Source organism: Xyrauchen texanus, chromosome 7 (genome assembly GCF_025860055.1).
Source record: "Xyrauchen texanus isolate HMW12.3.18 chromosome 7, RBS_HiC_50CHRs, whole genome shotgun sequence".
In the NCBI taxonomy this organism is placed as follows: domain Eukaryota; kingdom Metazoa; phylum Chordata; class Actinopteri; order Cypriniformes; family Catostomidae; genus Xyrauchen; species Xyrauchen texanus.
This window is the reverse complement of record NC_068282.1, coordinates 23771316-23796276: the sequence shown is the minus strand read 5'-3', so window position 1 is coordinate 23796276 and position 24961 is coordinate 23771316. Positions and strand designations below refer to the sequence as shown.

Here is a 24961-nt window from a genome sequence, read left to right as displayed (position 1 = left end):
AAGGATTTTAAATACAGAAATGTCGGCCCTCTGAAAAGTATTATCATGCATATGTACTCAGTACTTGGTTTGGGCCCCTTTTGCATTAATTACTGCCTCAATGTGGCGTGGCATGGATGCTATCAGCCTGTGGCACTGCTGAGGTGTTATGGAAGACCAAGATGCTTCAATAGCGGCCTTCAGCTCTTCTGCATTGTTTGGTCTCATGTCTCTCATCTTTCTCTTGGCAATGCCCCATAGATTCTCTATGGGGTTCAGGTCAGGCGAGTTTGCTGGCCAATCAAGCACAGTAATACCATGGTCATTGAACCAGGTTTTTGTACTTTTGGCAGTGTGGGCAGGTGCCAAGTCCTGCTGGAAAATGAAGTCAGCATCTCCATAAAGCTTGTCTGCTGAAGGAAGCATGAAGTGCTTTAAAATGTCCCGGTAGACGGCTGCGTTGACTCTGGACTTAATAAAGCACAGTGGACCAACACCAGCCGATGACATGGCTCCCCAAACCAACACAGACTGTGGAAACTTCACACTGGACTTCAAGCATCTTGGATTGTGTGCCTCTCCATTCTTCCTCCAGACTCTGGGACCTTGGTTTCCAAATGAGATGCAAAATTTGCTCTCATCAGAAAAGAGGACTTTGGACCACTGAGCAACAGACCAGTTCTTTTTTTCTTTAGCCCAGGTAAGACGTCTGACATTTGAAGCCCATGTCCAGGACCCGTCTGTGTGTGGTGGCTCTTGATGCAGTAACTCCAGCCTCAGTCCACTCCTTGTGAAGCTCCCCACACATTTGAATGGCCTTTTCCTGACAATCCTCTCCAGGCTACGGTCATCCCTGCTGCTTGTGCACCTTTTTCTTCCACACTTTTCCCTTCCACTTAACTTTCTATTAATGTGCTTTGATACAGCACTTTGAGAACATCCAACTTCTTTTGCAATTACTTTTTGAGGCTTTCCCTCCTTGTGGAGGGTGTCAATGATGGTTTTCTGCACAACTGTCAGGTCAGCAGTCTTCCCCATGATTGTGAATTCAACTGAACCAGACTGAGAGACCATTTAAAGGCTCAGGAACCCTTTGCAGGTGTTTAGCTGATTAGAGTGTGACACTTTGAGCCTACAATACTGAACCTTTTCACAATATTCTAATTTTCTGAGATTCTGAATTTGGGGTTTTCATAAGCTGTAAGCCATAATCATCAAAATGATATCAAATAAAGGCTTGAAATATCTTACTTTGCTTGTAATGAATCTATATAATATATTAGTTTCACCTTTTCAGTTGAATTACTGAAATTAATGAACTTTTGCACGATATTCTAATTTTTCGAGTTTCACCTGTATATTAGCTTTGACACATTCTCAACAACTGTCTCTTATGTTTGGTATGGTGGTGGCCAAAAGGGTGATCTTGATGGACTGGAAGTCCATTGTACCACCCAGCTTTCATAAATGGTTGGCTGAAATGGTTGCTGCCCTCAAGCTCGAAAGGATTCGTTTTTCTAAAGCTGATGCCTCTAAAAAATTTGATAAAGTCTGGGGCCCCTTCCTTAAGTATCTTTCTAAGAGTTGAAATATGTTTGGGCATATATATAATATGGATGACTTATTGCTTTTATTTCTTCACTCCATTGTCAATTTTTATTTATTTATTTATTAGTTTTTTGTTTGTTTAAGCTTGATTGAGTGATTTAAAATGTGATCTCTTTTTCTCTGTCTGGTGCGGGGTGGGCGGGGGGTGTTTTTATTTTATTTTATGTATAACAATTTTTCTGTAAACATTTTGTGAGACTTGGATATGTTTTCTGTTGTATAAAAAACTGTTACAAATAAAATTATTAAAAACACATGCATTTACACCTTTATTGAAAGTGGTCAGAATCTGTTCCTGACCACCTCTGAATGTGGTTTGAGTGATCCGATCACGATCCGATGTTGAGATCACATGACTAGATACATACTACTTATTTTATCTAAGTAACCCCCCTGATATTTCACAAACTTTTTCTCACATAATAAATCATGGCTGGTTGTGAATAGCATATCTCAACATTAGCATTAGTAATTGAAAACCAGCTTGTTTGCATTTACATGACACCGCATCCACACAGCAAGATGTCAGTACAAGTCCAAGATGACAGCTATATCGGCCAGCAAAACACACATGGTTTGCACCATTAATAATATCTGTACAATCACAATTACCATATAAACTATCAAGAAGCAACTTTCTTACTCAATAATCTATAAAAGGTTATAATAGAAGAGATAAATCCTTATACATTTTCAGAGGTCACACATGCAGGCATCAAACTGAGCAGCTTGGCCAGCTTCATCATGTTGTATAAGCTCCTTACAGACACCCTGTGGAAAAAAAAAAAGGTTTTCTCTCCCCACACTCTTAGACACACACACAACACACAATAAGCCTATAACTCACCAAAGCAAAATATGACACAGCCACTACACACTCCATTATGTGGTGTAGTCTTCCATTTTCTCTTTGATTAAAAAGCTTGCCTGGTGGCTTTTGGATCTTGTTAATTATCCATATACAATTCTTGACCCTTTAATATAATTACTGTTTGCTATCTGCATCATGTCTCCTAACAAACTCATTGATTAAACTAAAGACCTATATTGACAGCAAAGCCACTTTTCTGTGAATTTCCCTCAAACAGCCACCTCGGTTCATTTGGGCGAATAATTAATATTCTTAGGGCAATGGAATGGATAATATTTGCTTAAGCTGTAGCCTAATTCTGTTCATCCAGTCTCTGATTCCCTCTGCATTTATCATTTTCTAATAAAGATAATTTAAGTTGAACTGTGAACCTGGGATTTAATATTACAAGTTAATAATTGATGCCCTAATTCAAAGGCTGTGGCACCACAGTGAGAATTGATTTTTTTTTCATGTTTAAGGACTGCCATAAATTAAAATCTAAAAAAGGCACAGATAAAAGACGAAGCGCAGAAATGATCTCACACTCAATGTGTCTGAATCACAAATCATCTCAACACCAGAAATGACTGTCGCTGTTAATGACATGGTGAAACAGGCCAGACTGGAACTGTGCAATCTTTAACATCTTTTCCATCCACCAATGTCATGAACATTTAAAGGTGCCCTAAGTAAGATTTTAGCAAGGATTTAGCTGGCTCTTACTCGTCCCATCGGTCCTATAAGTATTTGCGGTTTTGGACTCTTCACACCAAATGTTTTGTTTATCTTCTGTTTTGTTACATTTAGTATGTGTTTTTTATCTGTTTCATATTGCACACATCCTTATGATGGACATTCTTCTATCCAATCCAAACTAATTTTTGCACATTGTTGTGCACCGGACTGTGGCCAGACAGCCACGACTTGGGAGCTTTTACTCATTCTGGGTGGATTGTCTGGTGGAATGTCTGGTGGACTGTCTGGTGTCCTGTTTATCAAAACCATACCATCATTGGTACCACCGATGACCACTGCATGACAAAGTGTCATGTGTTGTCAACATGGCAGCATGCATGAGGGGGGCAACACGCTCCATGTAAAATTAAACAGCTTTTATAGGGTTTCTGATATAACTTGAGTCTTCATCTTATGTGTGTATATAATTTTCAACATATACAACACCGAATATATAAATGCCATTAAAGGTGCATAGGTGTTTTTTATTTAACTGAACTTAAACCATCTCAGATTAACAGCTTCTGAAGTGTTCTGATGCACGTGCCATCTGTGGAGGTTTCCGCAAAACTCCTGCAAAAATATGAACAAGGATTTTGATAGAGACAAACAAAGCACTCTGGTTTCACTTTAATTTTATGTTTGTGTAATGTCAAATGTTCTTGGCCATTGAGGTTCATACATGCCATATTAATGACACACAGTGACACAGAGAAGGCGATGCCTACTTTATCTATTTCTCAAATTCACAAAAGCATTTGTCTTAAGATGGTTATTTATATCTTCAGCTTTAGTGTGCCAATAGGAAATATAAATGTTAGACTCCCAAACTTTACTTTCGCAAATAGAAAAGATTAGAATAGAAGAACAGTGAGCCCTACAACAGATGGCATGGCCCCCACAAAGCCCCCCACTGAACATCATGTCTGTCTGAGATTACATAAAGAGATGTGGCGAATTCTCCAAGAAACTTGGAACATCCTATCTGCCAACAACCAAGAAAAACTGTGTCCAGGTGTACCAAGGAGAATTGGTGCTGTTTTAAAGGCAAAGGTGGTCACACTGAATATTCATTTAGCTTGTTTCTGTTTACTGGACTTTGTATGACATTAAGTGATGAATGAAAACTATTTATTTCATTATTTTGAACACATCCTCACTATGCAACATTTTTCACAAGTGCCTAAATGTTTTGCACAGTACTGTATATATATATATATATATATATATATATATATATATATATATATATACATATACAATTACATCTGCAACCCCATCAGGCAAGTATACATCTAAACATGCAGGCGGAAAATTACTTACACACAGACATAAAAACAATTATAAATGTAAAAATAATAATTATAATCATGGTTCAAGGTGAATGTGTTTTTGAATTATTTTTACTTAATTACAGATGTATAGGCTGCAGATTTGTAACTATAACGTTCTTGTAAAAAAATAAAAAAAAATTCAGAAGACAGAAACAAAGAAAGAGTGAAAACCTTTTACATAAAATTACTAAGTGAGTGTATATCAGCATTCTTTTATTTTTAAATGTAGAGATATAAATAGGGCTTACATTTGCCCAATAGTCATTGTCTCTTCAAACATATTTCTCAACACAACTTTGGTCAAGTGAGGGCGGCAGGGTAAAGGGGGTTGCACACAGGACGCGTCTAGTGGTCAGCATGGTAAAACAATTATTTTCTACGAAGATTCACACACTTTCATAATCGTGACAGCCCTAGTAAAGTGTGTAATTTCTGAGCCACTAGCAATACCAAATAAAGTTCCAAATGAAAGTTTGGGAGAAGTTTGTTCATTTAGGCCTGCCAATAATATCCTAAGCTGCTTTGCTTACACCATTGACAATTCTTCCGGCATTCCTCCACCACCCTATTTCCAACTTTATATTTTGTAATGCCTGCACTGATTATTATTATGCTGACTAGACAAAGTGAACATACTGTTATTCTACAGACTTGGTTAAAGGTTTTAAATTATCAATTGTATCTCCTCCAATGGTATTCAAGCTACATCCATCAATTTGGCACAGACCTTCAGAATTTTCAAAAGTCTTTTCTAACTAATCAGATTTACATTTTTCCCGTAACAGACATCTGAAAATCCTCAAAATCCCATAGACTTACACTGATGGAATGTTCAACTCGAATGTTCTAATAAACACTCTAACAACTTGCTAGAACATCATAGCTGTGACTGAAATCGTCCCCCTATCCACTATATAGTGTGCTATTTTGCATGTCGGCCATTTTGTAGTAGTGTCTGAATTAGTTCCCTACATCTCGTTCCATACATTTTTTCACTCATTCTTAACACAATGCAATCTGATTTCGATTGCACAGTCAATGTATACTCGCCGATGCTATCTTGCCCATAATCCAATGCGTGGAGGACTGACGTGTAGGGAGAGAGAGTGCAAGTGAGTGAGCGAGAAAGTGAGGGAGTACATAAGACGCCAGTTTACAGCTTCATTTCATTCCTGAAATGTTTTCTTTCACACTGGCTATGTCACACTGACATATCAAAACTTGATTTAAAATAACATGATAAAATATAGCAATCCAAAATCATACAGATAAATTGAACTATTTCTTGTTTATTTATATAGATAACATATTTGATATCTTTTTTTAAGTATTTTGCAATTAAAATGCTGTGATTTATTTTTTCACTAATTCGCTGAGGTGATATTATTAATTCAGAAGACTGTGCACAATGGAAATTATTCAAATATTCATTTATCATATGTACGAATTAATCTATTAATCAATGTACATACAGTATGTTGTTATTAATAACTTTAGTACTGTCCTACAGTAACATGATGGCGCTATGCATCATGTCTTCTCAGTGCTTAGAAATGCTGCAGAATTTGAATGGGAGAGTGGAAAGATGATAAAATAATACAAAATAAATATAATAATGAACACTTGTACTAATGTTTTTATTCTTGTTGGCAGTTTTTAGCAGTATTAACATTTTAACCATTATTCAAATAACTGGTTAAACAAACAGAATTAAGATAAATTGTATATACAATTTTATAAAAATAAAAAGTATTATTATTGTTATGATTATTATTATCCTACAAGTAAGATAGAAGTTAATATGCATCATCTCCAGTGCTCTCTTCTACGCTCAATATTTACGTCAGCGTCCGAATTCACTCACTCATTTCGTTCACTCCTTGCCTGATATATGGCACTCGCAGACAACCATTATATAGAAAATAGTGAATGAGTGAACAAGTGAGCCATTTCGGACATAGCTCATAACACAGAAATGTTGACCCAGACATGCAAATAATTTGCTTCATTACAAGTTGACATTGATTATTGAAACATATTGTAACAGCATACACTTCAGTGTAAGATCCAGAGGCACATATGTAAAGATTACCCCTCATGTGTTCACACTCTTTCTGGTCTATTTGTGTCAAATTGACAGCGAACCACCCTCACTCATAAACCAATGTGACAGGATGGAGAATTTCGTGATTCTACACACCCGGTCCCTTATCAGGCTAATCAAGCCTCCGAGAGGAATAAAGGCGGATGATGGTGACAGAGAGAGAGAGAGAGAGAGAGAGAGAGAGAGAGAGAGAGAGAGAGAGAACACACCTTTGTGTGTTTGTCTTTTGTTTAAGTTCCTCATTAAATTATTATTTGTATTGTCAAGCCAGTTCTCGCCTCCTCCTTTCCATTAATACCTTTACACTGGTGCCGAAACCCGAGAGGAGGGATACACCGTAGTGGGGACCGCAGGGGGATGGAGGAGCCCGGCCATCTGGAAGCGGTCAGTGATGCAAGAGAAAGCGTTTATGGGCAAATGTCCGACACCTTTGTGTGTTTGTCTTTTTGTTCAATTTCATCATTAAAATAAAATTTGTATTGTCAAGCCGGTTCTAGCCTCCTCCTTTCCATTAATACCTTTACAACCTGCTAATATACACAAATGCACATTTGCATTATACATAAATACAGAATCATAACAAATACATTGTAACTGATAAAGACATACATAATCATTACAAATCATTACTTAGTTGTAAATTACTCTTCAATCATCAATCATTTTACCAGCCAACACAAAATCTTAAATGAGTTTCATATTGTGCAAAAGATCCAATTGAATAAGACCTCCAGTGGGCCAATAAAATAGATTAATCTTGATCAAAATAATGATCAGATCATTTCGTCTAGACTAATGAAAATGTCACTCAAACAGTGGCAAATTCACAGTTGACAAAATCCTACTTATCTCATCAAAGGTGAAAACATCTAAGCCTTTGTTCCCATTATGGATTTATTGAGTTGTGTTTCACAAAACTGAGTGTACTGCAGCTACAGCTGACAAATATCATCTTCTGCCTAATTCATGCTATGTTTCCAAGCTTTCATGTACAAGACACTTGGTTCAGCACAACTAGAAAAAGTGTCAAAATAAAAATGACAACAACTACAGGACACATAATGGCGCATGGTTTGGCAAACTTAGATACTATTAGGTTTTGCTACAATACAGTGTAAAGACCATTACAGAATATTTAAACAGATCAAGTGTTTGTATAATCATTTGAATAAGGTAGACCTTATAGTCTCCACAATGCAGGGGAATCTTTGATTAAATAATATAGCTGCAGGCAAATCCAAACCAAAAAGAGATAAATATGTTTCTGTATAATGTGCATTTACAGTAAGAAGTGGGAAAATGTCTTGTCAGAAGCAATGACGTATTGGTCATTGTTATGTTTTGTGTAAATAACTTAAAAAAGTTTTAATAAAAGATTGTTTCAGGAAACATAGAGCAAATTCAGCTTTCCCTAGAAGCTACACCCTTGCGACCACAACCATGAAACTTTGCACTACATCAGCGGTTTATTATGTGCATACTGTAGATGTATTAGGTGCAGTCACAAAAGACTTTGTGCTCCTTTTCCATAAACAACACATCATGGTTTCAAATGTTGTGGGAGAAAAGAGTGCTTTTTAAAATAACAGATAACCCAAAAAGATCAATTCTGTCGTATGGGTTTGGGATGAGTACATTAATAATATTTATTAATAATAATAATAATTAATAATAATTTTAATTTTTGAGTTAAGTATTGCTTTTATATTTTTTTTGTTTATTATTTACCATTTATTGCTTATTGAAAACAGAAGCCCTAGATATTTGTAACGAACCAGACTGTGAGGCAGACGTAGGATCCATATGCAGATTTAATAGAGTGATCAAGCAGGCAAAAGCGAGGCAGACAAATCCAAAAAGGAGAGGTAAAATCCACAATAAACAGGCACAGGTTTGACACAACGTGTGAACTAGCTAGGAAAAGAGACAGCAGATGATGTGACAGTACCCCCCCACCCCTCTTAGGGTGTGCTGGGGGTCTGCCTCTAGGTCTGGGAGCGGGACGATTAGGATGAGCTAGGTGATATTCCGGAATGAGAGAAGGGTCCAAAATGCCCTCTGCAGATACCCAGGAATGTTCTTTGAGCCCATAGCCCTCCAAGTCCACAAAGTCCTGAAGTTGACCCACATGCCGAGAGTTAAGGAGAGTATTTACTCGATATACATTGTCTCCATCAAGGTCCAGAGGTGGTGGTGGTGGTGGTGGAGGATAGCTGAGAGGTTTCCAGGTGACTCAACCAGGGGTTTGAGGAGGGAGACATGGAAAGTGGTAGAAATACGATAGTCAGACAGTAGTTGGCGATTGTAACAGACTGGGTTAATATGTTTGATAACTTTGAATAGATCCACATACCTGGGTGAAAGCTTCTTGCAAAGAAGGTGTAGACGGAGGTACCGAGTAGATAACCACACGTGTTGGCCTGGTCGGAGAGTAGGAAAAGGTCTACTTGTAGTTTCTGCTGATGTACAGCCCTTTTAAGGTGAACATGAGCTGATTCCCAAACCTGGTCACTTCAATGTTGGACAGAGCGAAATTGTGTGGGTTCTCCTGACCAAGGGAAGAGGGGTGGTTGATAGTCAAGGATGCACTGAAAGGAGTCATACCAGTTGAGGAATTATGTAAGGAGTTCTGTGCATATTCAGCCCAGGGGAGAAACCGACACCAATCGCACTGGTTAATGAGACAGAAGGTGCAAAGGAAGCAGCTCACCTCCTGATTTAGGCACTCTGTCTGGCCATTAGATTGAGGATGATATCCGGAAGTGAGGCTAATGTTTACATTTAGGAGTCTGCAGAATTCTCTCCACAGCCTTGATGTAAACTGTGGACCCCGGTCAGAGACAATGTCCTCAGGCAGGCCATAGAGTTTAAATACATGATGAAAGAGGGCCTTTGCCATCTCTAGAGCAGAGGCCAACTTTGGGTGGGGAATGAGGCGGCATGCCTTAGAGAACCAGTCCACTGTCACCATAATAGAGGTGTTACCTTGTGAGGGAGGTAAATCCATGAGGGATCAATTGCTATGTGTGACCAGGGTCATTGAGGGACAGGCAGAGGGTGAAGAAGTCCTGTGGGGAGAAGCCTAAAAGACTTGGTTTGTGCACAGACAGAGCAACCTTTTACATATTTTGTGACATAGTGGATTAGGGTAGGCCACCAGAATTAGTTTCGGACCAGCTGAATAGTGCGGTTGTCACCTGGGTGTCCAGAAAACAAGGAGGAATGAAGCCAGTGAATGACTCGGGGTCAAAGGTCAGTTGGCACATAGGTGTGTCCTCTAGGACAACCAGGAGGAGATGGCTTACTTTGGGAAGCTTGTTCAATATCCCTCATGATATTCCACTGAACCGGTGCAGAAATGATCGTGTTGGGAAGTATGGTTTGCATAGCCTCAGCTTACTCAGAGGGATAGATTTGTGTCGGCTTTAGAGTTTTTAGTGCCAGGGCGGAAGGTAACTGAGAAGTTGAATCTTGAAAAGAAAAAAGCCCAGCGGGCCTGTCTTGGATTCAAGATTACGGTGGTCAGTTAAGACAGCGAAGGGATGGTGTGTGCCCTCTAACCAGTGCCGCCATTCCTCGAGAGCAGCTTTCATTGCCAAGAGATTCACACATCATAATTTTGTTCTGCCATAGTTAGTTTGTGTGAATAGAAGGCGCATGGACACATTTTAGTGGAATTATCATGACGCTGGGAAAGAGCTGCTCCGATGCCAATATTTGAGGCATCAACTTCAACAATGAAGGGCAGATAAGGATCAAGGTGTCGGAGTATGGGGGCCATATTGAAGTGATATCTAAGTGATTGAAATGCAGAGGTGGCTTGGGAAGAACAGACAAGAGCTTTAGATTTGCCTTTGAGAAGAGAGGTGAGTGGGGCTGCTATGGAAGTGAAGTTGTGAATAAACCATCTATAGAAGTTTACAAAGCCCAGAAATCTTTAGAGTACCTTAACTATGTTGGGACGGGGCCAGTTCCTGACTGATTCGACTTTGGCATTATCCATATGTGCCCCTTCCGGACTGATCACATACCCCAGCAATGTAATAGTGGAAACATGAAACTCACATTCCACAGCTTTGAAGAACAAGTGATTGTTCTTGAGGTGAAGCAAGACTTCCCAGACATCTTTCCTATGGACTTCCAGAGATGGGGAATAGATGAGGATATCATCAATGTAAACAATGACATGGTGATTCAACAGGTTCCTGAAGATTTTAAAAGATAAAAGCTTGAAATACTGATGGCGAGTTAGGCCATAAGGCATGACACAATATTCATAGTGATCTGAGTGTGTGATGAAGGCAGTCTTCCTTTCATCCCCCTCTTTTATATGAATGAGGTTATAGGCATGATGCAAGTCCAATTTGGTGAATACTTTATCCTCTCGTAGTTGTTCAAGGGTGGAGCAAACCAGAGGAAGAGCATAGGGAACTTAATGGTGATTGCATTTAGTCCACTGTAATCAAGGCAAGGATGAAGACCACCATCTTTTTTCCCATGAAGAAGAAACCCGCTGCAGCGGGAGAAGAGGAAAGACAAATATACCCACATCGAAGGGCTTCTTCTATATACTCCTCCATGGCCTTGGTCTCAGGGTTTGTTAGGGGGTATATGTGGCTTTTAGGTGGCCTGGTGCCTGGAAGGAGGTCAATTGCACAGTCAACCAAGCAATGAGGTGGTAATTGGGTGGCTTTGGTCTTGCTGAATACAGAGAGATGATCATGGTTGCATGCAGGGATGGATGAGGGTTCTGGTACAGGCACTGGGGTGACTTTAGTGATGTTGAGTTCTATGTGTGGGATGGTTCTGAGGCATGAGGAAAGTTGGTTACCAAATATTTAAGCTGTTCTTGATGTAAGCTTACTACTTGCAGTGAGACATGTTGTGTTAAGAGTTGAGTGGCACCTGTGTACAGACACTGAAGGTACACAAGGAATTGTCACTATAGAGAGTAGTTCACAAATGTGAGAATCAAATAAATTTCCAACAGCTCCTAAGTCAATGAAAGCGATGACTGAAATTGAGTTAGCACTGGAACTAATTTGAACTTCAACACATAAACATCTATTTTCTAGAGAGAACACAACATCTTCACTCACCAAATTTTTAAGGCGAATTGGAAGAAGGAGAGGAAATGGCCTGTCTCTCCACAGCACAGACAATGGCAATCATTAATACGTCACTGTCGCTCCACAGTGTCCCAATTGCATGGGTTCTGGTGAAGTCATGGTTGAAGTGGTTGTCTTAACAGAGGGTAGAGGTGCGGGACTGCAACGTCGCAGTAAATTATCAATCTTAATGGAGAGTGAGATTAACTGATCCAGGGAGAGGCCATCTCGACTGGCCATTTCGGTCTGTAGTTGGTAAGATAATCCATTATGGTATATAGTCTATAAAGGTGCATCTGGCCAACAACTCTGAGCGGTAAATATGCGGAAGGCGAGGGCATAATCTTTTGCGGCGGTACCAACTTGTGTGAACCAAATGAGTCGATCCTCTACATCCTCGCCTCCCACAGGAGTCTTAAAAACACTTAAATTGTGATGTGAACAAATCAAAAGAATCACAAATCTCCAGATTCTGATTTCACTCTGCCGTTGCCCATTCCAATGCTCTCCCAATGAGTAGTGATGTAATGAATCCCACTTTAGAGGCTTTGGTGGGAAAATTGGAAGGGTTTGGGCAATATATATGGAACAGTGAAGCAGAAAGCCCTCACACTGACCTGGAGTGCCGTTAAATTTTTCTGGATTCCATGCCCATCTCAGGACTCAAGTCTGGAGCCAGTGCTGAAGCAGTATCATATGCATTAACCCAAGCGGTATGGCCACTGCTGAGGACGCCATATGCCCTAGGAGCCTCTAAAATAGTTTCAGTGGAACCGCTGTTTTCTGTCTGAACGCCTTCAAACAGGTCAGCATGCCATCAACGAGACCATCTCCAAGCTGAGAAAAGAGATACTCTGAATCGGGAGGAGCTTGCTCTTTTACTCGATGACCCAAAGCCCTAGCCATCTGAGGTGCGTGAGCAACAGGTCCCTGTGCGCACACAACACACCGCAAAAGTGAGCTAGGATTAGCCAGTCATTGTGATAGTTGGGGATGCGAACAACCACTTCCCTTAAATGGGGAAGAGCTGCCTCTGTGGCCTTTATGAAGATCGCGAGGGAACAGGGACAGGCCAAAAGGGAGGACCTTGTACTGGTATGACCGACCCTCGAGCGCAAACGGCAGAAAGGGTCTGGGTCGAGGTGGAATCAAGATGTAGAAGTACGCGTCCTTAAGGTCTACCGCCGCAAACCAATCTTGATACCGGACGCTCGCTACAATGTGTTTTTGCATCAGCATCTTGAACGGGAGTCTGTGTAAAGCCCGGTTCAGGACTCACAGGTTCAAGTTTGGCCGCATTGGATAGTGTAGCCGAGTCAGACAATCCGGGTCAGCCATCGTGAAGGGTTGGAGAGTGCAAGCCACGAGTCCAAAATCCAGGCGAGGGGTACCAAGGGGACAATCTCATTGGATGTACCGGTGGGTGGGGCGGGTGGGGCGGAGCAAACCCTGAGGCGCCGGCAGTGAGACGGGTGGCATCTGCTTCCTACGGTGGGCTCGATGCCGGGGAGGGGAAGTGGGGGCGGGCCGCAGCGGAGCCAGTGCAGTCGCCACATGAGGACACCCTTGGTGACGAGCAGACGAGGTGTGGGATCTTGAGCTGCGCCGGGTTAGGATGTGTTGGACGGCCTCCGTCTGCTGCTTCACTGTCAAGATCCCCGACGGTGTCGCCAAACAGGCCAGCCTGGGAAATGGGGGTGTCAAGGAACCGTGCCTTGTCAGCCTCCCTCATCTCGACTAGGTTGAGCAAAATGTGGCGCTCCTGGACCAACAAGGTGGACATCGCCCGCTCGAGAGACCATGGCTTGACCTTCGTCGCCCAGAGGGCGTGGTCGGTCGCCGAACGCAGTTCCTGCGTCATTCCCGGGGCGAGACTGCCCTTATGCAGTTATAGTAGTGTCTTGGCTTAGTGGATTTGCAGGAGAGCCATGGCAAGCAAGGCTGAGGTGACTTGTCCAGCGGCACCATAGGCTTTGGCCATCAGGGACGACGTAAACTTACAGGCGATAGACAGGAGCTTCGGACACCCATGCCAGGTGGCAGCGCTCTGCGGGCATAGGTGCACCACGAGCGCCTTATCCACAGGGGGCATCGCCGAGTACCCCTTGGCCACCCCACCATCAAGAGTAGTGAGGGTGGGGAGCCGAAAGATTGGGACAGGGCAGAAAAAGGTGCGATCCGCGATCTTGTCAGCTCCTTATGCACTTCCGAGAAGAAAGGAACTGGGGCAGGTCGTGGATGTGAGTGGCGCCGTGGGCCCAGGGACCAATCATCGAGCCAGGGTTCAGGGATGCTCGCGGCTACCCGGGATAGCATGTCCATCAATTTCTGAAGCTATATCGCCCAGCCCAACAACGTACTTAAAAGCTCATCTAAATCATAACTATCCCATCCAGTTTTCCAAGCTGGGAACAAAAAAAACGCTTTTGGAGATGGAGAGGGGCCTTTCCGACTTTAATTTGTTTTTGACATTCCGATTCCAGTGTCTGAATATTCTTAAGAATTAAAAGTGAATTGCTCTTTGAAAGGCATTATTATGCAATTATATTATCATTATATCAGTGCCATAAATGGTCTTAAAATGACAATAATATTGTTTATCGCAATTATATTGTTAGACAATATATCATCCAACAAAAGTAGTTATTGTGACAGGCCTATTTGGTACAGGAGAGTGGAATACAAGCACGTGCCAAGAAGATTAATCTTTTGCAAGTTTGAAGAATTCTGACCTGTGAATTTTCACAAGTAAATATATGACCTCTTGACTTAATACAAAGAATGCAATCTTAAATGCTGCATGTTTTCCAGTGTTGCAGGAACATTGAGTAGAGAATACATTTTAAAGGAATAGTTCACCCAAAAACAAAAATTCTGCCATCATTTGCCAAACCTCTTGTTGTTCCAAACCAGTGCAAACTTTTTTCTTATGCCGAACACAAAAGGACATTTTTTTATGAATATCGCAGGCCATATATTCAATATAATGATTGTGGATAGTGCCTTACTTTGAAAGGGGTGTGCAATCAAATTTGCTTTGATCTTTTGACATAAAGAAGTTAATTGTACAATAAAAACAAACTGTAAGTTTCAGAACTCAAAACTTCCTTTCCCATGCAAAAAGAGCATTTATTGAAAACAGTACATTTCAATTTTCCCTTTTTTTGTGATGTCTCAGAGGTCAAAGTCTTCAGGTTTCAAAGCATTTGGATGGTTTTCTCTCATCATTTAAGTGCCACTTTCACAACACGTCATTAACACCTTTTTTTCTTAATAATGTGAAAACTACAAAGAATAAACATTTTAGATAAAAAAAAAATTAGGAGCAAACCATTCTATATTCTGTGGCTATTGTTACTTTTTGGATTGTGCTACTTTTTGGAGTGTGTTAATAAGTAATGATAAAATTGCCATTTTCATGCTTATGACTGATACAGTAAATTGGGATCGATGCCTTTTTCATACATCGATAATCAGAAAATTTTCCAAATGATTATAGACATATTTCTGCACTTTTTTTCAGATATAAATAGGGCTGCTCGATGCACAACAATCTTTGTCTCTTTAAACATATTTCTCAACACAACTTTGGTAAAGTGTGAGAGGCAGGGTAAATTCAGGGCAATTCACGGATTAAGTTTTGAAGTGAGACGCAAACTGGGCTGATTGTGACGTCTTCACAACAACATTCTGGAGTCAGTATGGCCAATTTATACCACACCAGCTTCCAAGTTTGTCAAAATTATATCTAGTTATTTATCTACAAAAATATTAGTAAAAAATACACACACTCCATACACAGTTCAAATGTTGACGTACACTAACTAAAGAGATTGAAATCTGCTTCTGCGCCAGCATAGAGAGAGACTGGCTATGCACTTATAATTACATTCACGTACATACCTTTGATGAAGCAGTTATCTTCGTGTCACAGCTCTGGTGAGTTTTGTATGTTTTGTTATTTTCCCTCCCTCATGTCTCGCAGGTGCAGCTGGAATGTATGACCAGTGTTTCCATGGGAACATTGATTGTTCCTGGGGGGAACACTGGTCATGCCACTGATTAGTGTGCCGAGCAACACATGTTCTCCTCTAATTCACTCCCTACTTAGGCCATTCGTGTTCTCGGTATCTTTGATAGATTGTTGTTTGGTGTGAAGTAACTAACCTCACACTCTCTGCCTAGTTGGTCCTGTCTTGTGTATCTGTTGGTTGTCTACATGTCGGGTGTGTGGTTGCCTTCCAGTCCACTGCATGTCAGCTGGGTTTCCAAGGAGGATCCCTTGTCTTCGCCCGCATGTTGGGAGCTAGATCGCCATACCCTGCTGGGCATTTTTCTGCACCTCACTAAGCTTCAACGGAGGATTCCACGAATCTATTCCTGACTTCCACAATGCACAACACTCATTTTACGAACACTCTCTTCATGGATTACCCCGGGCCTGGCCACACCAAGCACGCCTCTCATCTCTCCCCACTGCTGCAGCCGGTGCCAGGATCCTTGACATCCACAGTAACTGCTCACATTTATTGTAAATAAATCCTTTGAACTGTTCCTCTGTACTTGGGTCTATTTGTCTTGCTATCGCTTGTTACACTTCGGTTACAAATGCTTCTGGAACATTGTATTGGTTCAACTGTATATTCTTGTGTATTTGTCCCTCTTTTGTATGTGTCTATTAGATCATTTGACAGTCTTTTATTGTTTGTGTCTGCATTCAACAACGTTACACAAACACAATATGCCCTGTGATTTATACCATTTTAAAAGCAGCATATTGCATTCAGCATTGTGTGACTTGAAGAGGTATGGGTTAAAGTAATTTCCTCATCACCAATAACAGGATAAAAAGCAATATTTGCTCATTATCCTATTTTGACTAATGCTGCAGACTTCATGACTGATCTTCGATATCAGTCCTGACTTACTGTGAATTAAGGCAAATTTTCCTTTTGAAAGGAGAATAACACAAAATCCACATAGGTTTTAAAACACAGTAATTTAACTTGATAACATTGTGCAAACAGTATATGGTCACATCATTCATATCATGCAAGTTATAACTACCTACTGTATTGTACTGTAATTTCATTTTCTTAGTGCAAAGGGCAACATGGCACATTTAACTATTTAAATGAATATCAGGTTCTAAAACTACATAGAATTTACTGTAATGTCTGATGATGTTTATGCTTGAGGACTTGCTATTGGCTGTTGTCATTGCATAGTTAATGAGGTACGTCTGTGCAGGTTTTAGGGACTGTTTGGGGGTGTTATTAATTAACATTTAAAAGTTATTGGCGGTTACAGTTATGTTTTAAGTTCCAATTAATGTTACTTATGTTGTTTTATGTTATGACATGGGTTAATTTATTAGTTACCCTAGGTAAGATTAGTGTTCCTTTGAGTTAGGTTTGATATTGTTTGCTATAACCAATATGTGACCTTTTTATTGCTTGAGTAAAACATCTGTTGGATTATTAATGTCCATCAAGAGTAAAGATTGGAAGTCTGATTCTTTCAGACAATTTGTTTCAATGAACAGGTTAAAAAAATGGATTCACCAGCTAATTTACTTCATAACTGTGACAGGGTGGAGTGCGGGGCTGGGTCGTGATCAAGCCTCCGAGAGGGATAAAGACTATGGACAGTGGTGCGACAGAGAGAGAGCCGGGCAGCTGCCTGTGTTTGTTTGTGTGTGTATGTGTCTTTTTATTTAAGTAAAATATAATTTATATTGTCAAACCGATTCTCACCTCCTCCTTTCCTATAACCCCTTTACACTGGTGCCAAAACCCGGGAAGGAGGAGGGATATGCCTTAGTGGAGTTCTCGCCACTACCAGCCACCCGAACTGAGCAGTCACTGCCATCTGCCAGGGGACGGAGGAGCCCGGCCGCCTAGAAGCAGAGGAACGGCCACCGACCGCGAGGGGAGAAGGGGCTCCTAGCCGACCGCCTGGAGCGGTCAGGGCTGCTGCCAGGGGCGGGACGAGACTCTTATCAGCTGCTATACCGACAAAAGAGAGGACTGCCGACCACAAGCGGGGAGGGGCTCCTGGCTAACCGCCTGGAGTGGGAGAACTGCTGCCAGGGGCGAGGACTGCCTGACAAGGTGTGGCTGTCATCCATTAGAGGGTGGAGGAGTGGCCGAGGACCAAGCTACTGCGTATCAGAGAACCAACGAGCAAGTGTTTTTTTTTTTTTCTCCTTCTCCCACTGCCTCTCTTTTAAATGTTAAAAATGTTGTTCTCAAAGCTGTTTACATCTTGAAGTCAAAAGCAGATAATTATAAGTCTCATATAATTGCAGGTTTCTTACGTTGTCGTTTTTTTTGAATAAGTCGTTTTTTTTTTGTTTATTTATAGTTATGACTTATAACTTATGAGCGTCTTTCTGTGCATGTCATGCTCAGTGTTGACTGGGAGAGGCAGCTGTTAAACTTACTGCTGTTGTTTCTGCCTCACATATCCACCGATTTGCAAGGTGATGTCAGCGTATTTATGTACTGTAGCACCAGGACATGACACCATTGTTTGGCAAATTCGACAAGCTGTACCGCTACAGTACAATGTACTTGGCGCTTGCTATCTTCTCGACTATTTGCTATAAGTGTGTTGCTCTGTTTTCCTTTTCTCTATTAACCAACATTGCATGGAGTTTTGTGTTCTTTGCCACAGTCACCATTAGCTTACTCACTGGGTGTCTAAATGCACATTTTATTTAAGGCACAATTTACAATGACATTTCTATCAAACCACAAAATGATGACTCTATGACATTAAAGCTTCCTTTTCTGTTATTGTGTAATTTTCTGTAAAGCTGCTTTGAAATGACGTGTTGTGAAAAGCATTATACAATTAAAAATTATTGAATTTAATTCTGCATGCTCAAAGACTTTCGTAACCTCATCTTTACTCTCACACTTGCATATGTAAAGAAACACACACATGAACAATTGTGATGGAGGATGTTTCTACTCTCCAATCACTGTCACTCTGACCCTTCTCTCACTGGCCCAGGTCCAGGAGTGTGTGGCAATGAGGAAGTGCAGGAGAATGGAACACTGCCGGCAAAGTGTGATGAGATGCACCTGCTGCCTATTGTGCCTTGTCATGCACTGCTAAAACCCCTCCATCTCAATATCTGTACCAGTTCTGGCCCATTGGTGGGAGAAGGTGCCCTGCTTTGTACCTGACAGTTTGACACAGCCCTTACCCTAAATGTGGCCCTAACCCTATTGAGCCCTTGAAGTTAATCCTACTGACAGGCACCAAGCCGGGTACCTTACGTATACACTCACTGAGCACTTCATTAGAAAGAACTATATCTAATCAGCCAATCATGTGACAGCAGTGCAATACATAAAATCATGCATATACGGGTCAGCAGCTTCAGTTAATGTTCACATAAACCATCAGAATGGGGAAAAATTTTGATCTCAGTGATTTCGACCGTGACATTATTTTTGGTGTGAGACGGGCTGGTTTGAGTATTTTTGTAACTGCTGATCTCCTGGGATTTTCAAGCACAACAGTCTCTAGAGTTTACTCAGAATGGTGCCAAAAACAAAAAACATCCATTAAGCGGAAGTTCTGCAGACAGAAATGCCTTGTTGATGAGAGAGGTCAATGGAGAATGGTTTAGGTAACTCAGATAACCACTATATACAATTGTAGTGTGCAGAATAGCATCTCAGAATGCACAACACATTGAACCTTGAAGCGAATGGGCTACAGCAGCAGACGACCACGTAGGGCACTTTATTAGGACCATAATGTTCAGTGGGTGTATATACACCAGTTCTGATGTGATCTGTGCATAAAGTGGTCCAGCAACAGCACAGTATAACTTGGATGTCACTTAACCAATGACCATTTGGCCTTGCCCTGTCTGGACCAACAGCCCATCTCTTATGTCCTGCATAATGAGGTCACCATACTAGACTTGGCTTGCTTATTTTGTTTGAACCTTTAGACCCCCCCCCTCCCCCCCACACCCTCCAGAGACCTTTATATTTTTTATTTTTTGACAAAGAAAAGACTCTTTGAGCAATAAAACAGCTAATCCCACTGCATCCGTCTTCACTCGCTTCCATACAATCAACAAAAAAGTATTTCAAATGTGAAGAATAAAGAGGTTTATTCTGTATTCTAGATAATTTTTCCAACAATGGATTGGAGTAATGACATGTCTGGTTTTCATTAACCAAAGTAAAAGAACTATCAGGGAGATTGATGACAACTGCTATGTGCTGAGGTCTTATAGATGAGGTAGTGTGTAGCCGAGGTTCTGCACCAATAATTCTACATGACAAATCTGCCACAGGTCCAAACAACACACACAGTACAAACTACAAGAAAACCCCTCAGGTACCTGCTCAAAACATCGCAAATGGAAACTCACAAACCCTCTCACAAATACACAGACCTTGTAACATACATGCCCATGCTCACACATTCAGTCGTGTGGGAGTGCATTCCCACACACACACACACACACACACATTAAAATACACACAAATTCTAGCAAGCCAGGCAGTGAATATTATCATTAGTGTTAGTGTTATCCGGGAATGAAAATCATCAGGAAACCTCTTGTCCTTTTCATTGAGGGTCCATCTGTTCACCCAAGGTCTGATTGATGGTCTAGATCCGTGGTTCTCAACCTTTTTTTGATGAACACCCCTCTACTTCATTCCCTTACCGTATCCATCTCCAGAGCCATACTGGTGCATTAGCCTAGGTTGTGCCTCCACCTGTGAATTTAACACTGCTAAAACAGATCCTTCAGATGTGTCACTGACTTCAAAATCAGATGAACCATGGTACAAATGCATACCAACCCATATAATTGAGAACCAAATGATATACTCCAAGTCTAGATAAATGTTTTAATGCAAAGAGAAACTTGACAATAGGTTTGATTATTATGATACATTTGTAACATAACGCCCCCCTCTCTACTAATTTGCTCTCAGCACCCCATGGCATTCTTTGAACGCCCCCGTTGAGAACCCCTGGTCTAGATGATGGCAGCAAACATGCATGTCTCAACAAGACAAGTAATCATGTGGAAAGCCTCAAAATAGGAGAAAAGCCAAGTTGCTTTTGAGAGTAAACTAAAACACATATGGTCTCTATCTCAACTAACAAGTTGATAGACTGTTTGTCTGGATTTTTATTTTTATTCTGTCAATGGTTTCTAGTAGCCTATGTGGTCTAATTTTCCATAATGTGCTATCTTTATATCCGCAGAGAGCAAGGTGATTTTTTTTTTTTAATAATAAATAAAAATTACAAAAAATCTTTTAAGTAGGTTAAAGAATGTACACATGTAATTTCAGTAAACTGTACTGTATGAGACAAAAAATAAATAAATGTAGACCTCATTCATGTTTTTCACTCTAGAAAAATCATAATCATAAAAAATTCCATAGTTAGGCAATGCAATGCAAGTGTATTTATAAAGCACAGTTCATACACAATGGCAATGCAAAGTGCTTTACATATACATTTTTAAGAAAATACAAGATACAAAAAAAAATAAAAATAATCAATTTAAGCACATGAAATAAGAATAAAAAGTAATAAAATAAATGTGATTTTTTTTTTTTTTTAAATGACTAAAATGAAAAAGAAGGAATAAGAATATTAAATTGTTAACACCATCCATAAAAAAAGGTTATATAAAAATAAAATAGAATAATTAAAATGATATAGGCCTATTTTGGGCTGAAACAATTTTTTTATTATTAATTAATAAAGAATTTAATAAAAAAAACATTATTTTTCATCAGGACTAACTACTAAACGAAAGTGATATCATGTTTATACATCACTTTAACAGGGGAAAGCATCTACAGTGAGAATAAGACTGGAGCAATTTTAGCTCCTTAAAGGGATTGTTCAACCAAAATGAAAAATGATCTCATCTTTTACTTACCCTCATGCCATCCCAGATATGTATGACTTTCATTCTGCTGCTGAACATAAACAAAGATTTTCAGAAGAATATCTCAGCTCTGTAGGTCCATACAATGCAAGTGAATAGTAGCCAGAACTTTGAAGGTCCAAAAAGCACATAAAGCCAGCATAAAAGTAATCCTTACAACTCCAGTGGTTAAATCCATAAAATCAAAAGCGATATAAGTGTGGGCTAGAAACAGATCAATATTTAAGTCCCTTTCTACTTTAAATCTCCACTTTCACTTTCACATCTGAAAGTCACATGTGACGCCTGTTTAGTATCACATTTGAAAGTGAAAGTGGAGATTTGTAGTAAAAAAGAAGGACATCTATATTGATTTTTATCACCCACACTAATCATATCTCTTTTAAATATATGGATTTACCCACTGGATTCATATGGATTAATTTTATGCTGCTCTTATCTGCTTTTTGGACCTTCAGATTTCTGGTTACCATTCACTTGCATTAAAAGGACTAACAGAGCTGTTATTTTTTTTATTATTTTTTTTTTTTTTATGTATCTTCATTTGTGTTCAGCAGAAGAAAGAAAGTCATACAAATCGGCGATGGCATGAGAGTGAGTAAATAATTGGAGAATTTTCTCTTTTGGGTGAACTATCCCTTTAAGGAACAATACATAAAGATGGGCTACAATTCTGCATGCAAAATTACCATTTCAAAATGTTTATCATTATAGGCAGGAGATTTTAAATGTCATCAGAACAAATATTTACTTATTGTATTGGTGTTTAGTGGCGATATATTGACAATACACAATATAGATCAAATGTGACGTGCATGTGACATGCATGTGACAGGAAGAGGAAAGGAGAATTATACAAGACACAAACAGTCTAATGTGGTCATTATGGGAGGCCACATACCAATTTACTGCAGAGAAAACAAAGATGGAGATATCACTGCATGTGGTCAAAAGGAGATGGATGGGGGTATTTCCCACTGCTCAAAGGTTTGCCAACTGACAACACTTCAGTCTTATGTTGTTGGCAGAACAGTGACTGCTCCAAATAACAAATAAAACAGGACTTAACGAGTGCTTACTTTTGTCTAATTCCATAACCTTGTTTATGTCAAAGATACATTTTACAGACATACTGTAAACAAATAGCTTGCATGGATGAGTATGTCAAATAGAAAGTGAGTACGACTGCTGAGTGCACCCAACACAGAGATTAAATACTAAATCTGACAGATAAACATTTTTGGTTCAGCAGATTAATTCCTGTGGAAATAAATATTTAAATAAAAGAATATATACAGTATGTATAATAGAATTTGTCCAATTCGTTCAGAGAACCTGCCATATGAAATCTTTGTGTTTATATTAATATTTCCCCTTTGAACATTGCTATTTGTATTAAACTGTATTAAATTAAATTATGTAGTTGATTTTTAAAATCATTGTGTTCTATTCAGGTCGTCTGACCAAAGTTCCATTTGGCTACAATGTGTTTTACTTTAGTTGTCTAATAAAACATATTGATATTATGTTTTAGAGATATTACATTTTAAATATTAATACAGTTCTAAATTGGATAAATATTGATGCTGCGGTACAAACAGAGCTAAAGTAGGGGTCAACAGCGCACCCATGTCGTTTACGGTACTTTTTCCGAATATTAAATGGTCGTTGTAGTAAAGAATCCGCTGCTCCGCTGGTGTACTGTATCTAGCTGAGCAACTTAATCAGACATCACTGAATAATCCTAATGAACAATTCATCGCTCAGCATCCCGACCGAGAACCCGAAGATAAAAACAAACACTCCGATATCAAAGTAAAGCACAGTGATACACTCACCCCAATATCAAAATAAAGGCAACAGCGTAAACAATAGAACAAAAGCAGGAACATTTGAGCATATTCTCACCTCTAATACAGATCCAATTTCTTCCACGTGGGAGACAAAAGAGGAATAAAAGGATTCCTCTTTTAAACTCGTGTTGGGTACGAACACAAGTGTCGTGTCGGTATGTGTTTGCTTGTATAACCCATAAGGTGATAGCAGATGGACCAGACCGAAGAAAGAACGGTCAAAGAAGAGAAACCAGCATCCTCTGTCCCGGTGCCGAAACCCGTTTTCTGCTTCCTTCCTTCAACGCTAGTCTCAGAACAGTGAAAACTGAGAGGAGGGTCCGTTCAGAGACGAGCTCCAACAAAAAAAAAAGTATATATTCGGTTAAGGTCTGGCTCAGCAAGACGCGGACGATTTTCACGCGCACCATGCACGCGCTACTGTCAATGTGCCTGTCAAAGCAGAGGAGGATCTCCAATAAACAGCGCATGTATCCACATAGACGTGGGATGCGTATGACTAAGTCACTGGATGGGAGGATGGATGCTCAATTTAGTGCGTTTACGTTATAGGCAATTCCAATCATTGTTTCAAATAGGAATATATATCCTCAATTACTCCATTATTTAAACTGAGTCATCAATATATAGGTCAGACTACACATGTCACTCTTTTTACTCCACATAATGTTTCTCAGGGTATAGGATCATTTTTGAAAGTCTGTGTATTTAGTTACCTTAATATCTTGGTTACCAAAAAGCTATTGAACATTTAAACTGGTTTGTCCCAGGAAAAAATATACAGTTCTTTGAACACACACTGAATTGATAGCAGGGCATGTTATCACAATATATGACAGTGCTAAACTGCCATTATACAATTGAAACATTAAAACAATTACGAAACACTATAATTTATTAAACAGAAAAAAAATGCGAAAGGTAACATACAGAATATTAACCCACTGGCCTACTATAATATATATTCTGATTCTGATGTCAGGTAGGCCTAACCTAGTAAAAATGCTTCATGTGGTGACATCATTGCTTTATTGGCTTTATTCAAATCAAAACTATTCAATAAATCAATCTGACTACATGAGGAAACATCAACAAAAGAAATGCAGATCAAGTAGAAAAAGATCCTTAAGGTAACAATTGCACATTTCCACTTTTTACAGTGCAAAAAAGATTTATGAATGCATTGCATAAAATTATAATGCATAAAAATAATTGGCCCCAATAAAAATGTGACCAATTGCCATATCATATTATTTATTAGAAAAAACCTTGTTCCGAGAACTCAGCCTTTCAATTAAAATGTATCTTCATAATATAGTTGTCTACTGCTATACACTGTATATAATTGTGTACATGTGACTCTAAGCCTTATAGTTAAACAACCCTTGTGACAACTTTCCAGTGTGAGAACTAGCTCCAGTCTCCCCTTTGAAGC

At 39.7% G+C, this 24961-nt stretch overlaps 1 protein-coding gene across 1 annotated transcript in view; it reads right to left on the bottom strand.

The window, feature by feature from the left end:
* The window catches only part of LOC127646716 (cAMP-specific 3',5'-cyclic phosphodiesterase 4B-like), a 278575-nt gene extending 254862 nt beyond the window's left edge, over positions 1–23713 (bottom strand). The window contains exon 1 of the mRNA XM_052130547.1: positions 23582–23713. The gene's annotated coding sequence lies outside the window, so the exon portion shown is untranslated. The remainder of the gene's footprint in view (positions 1–23581) is intronic.
* Positions 23714–24961: the final 1248 nt, after the last annotated feature.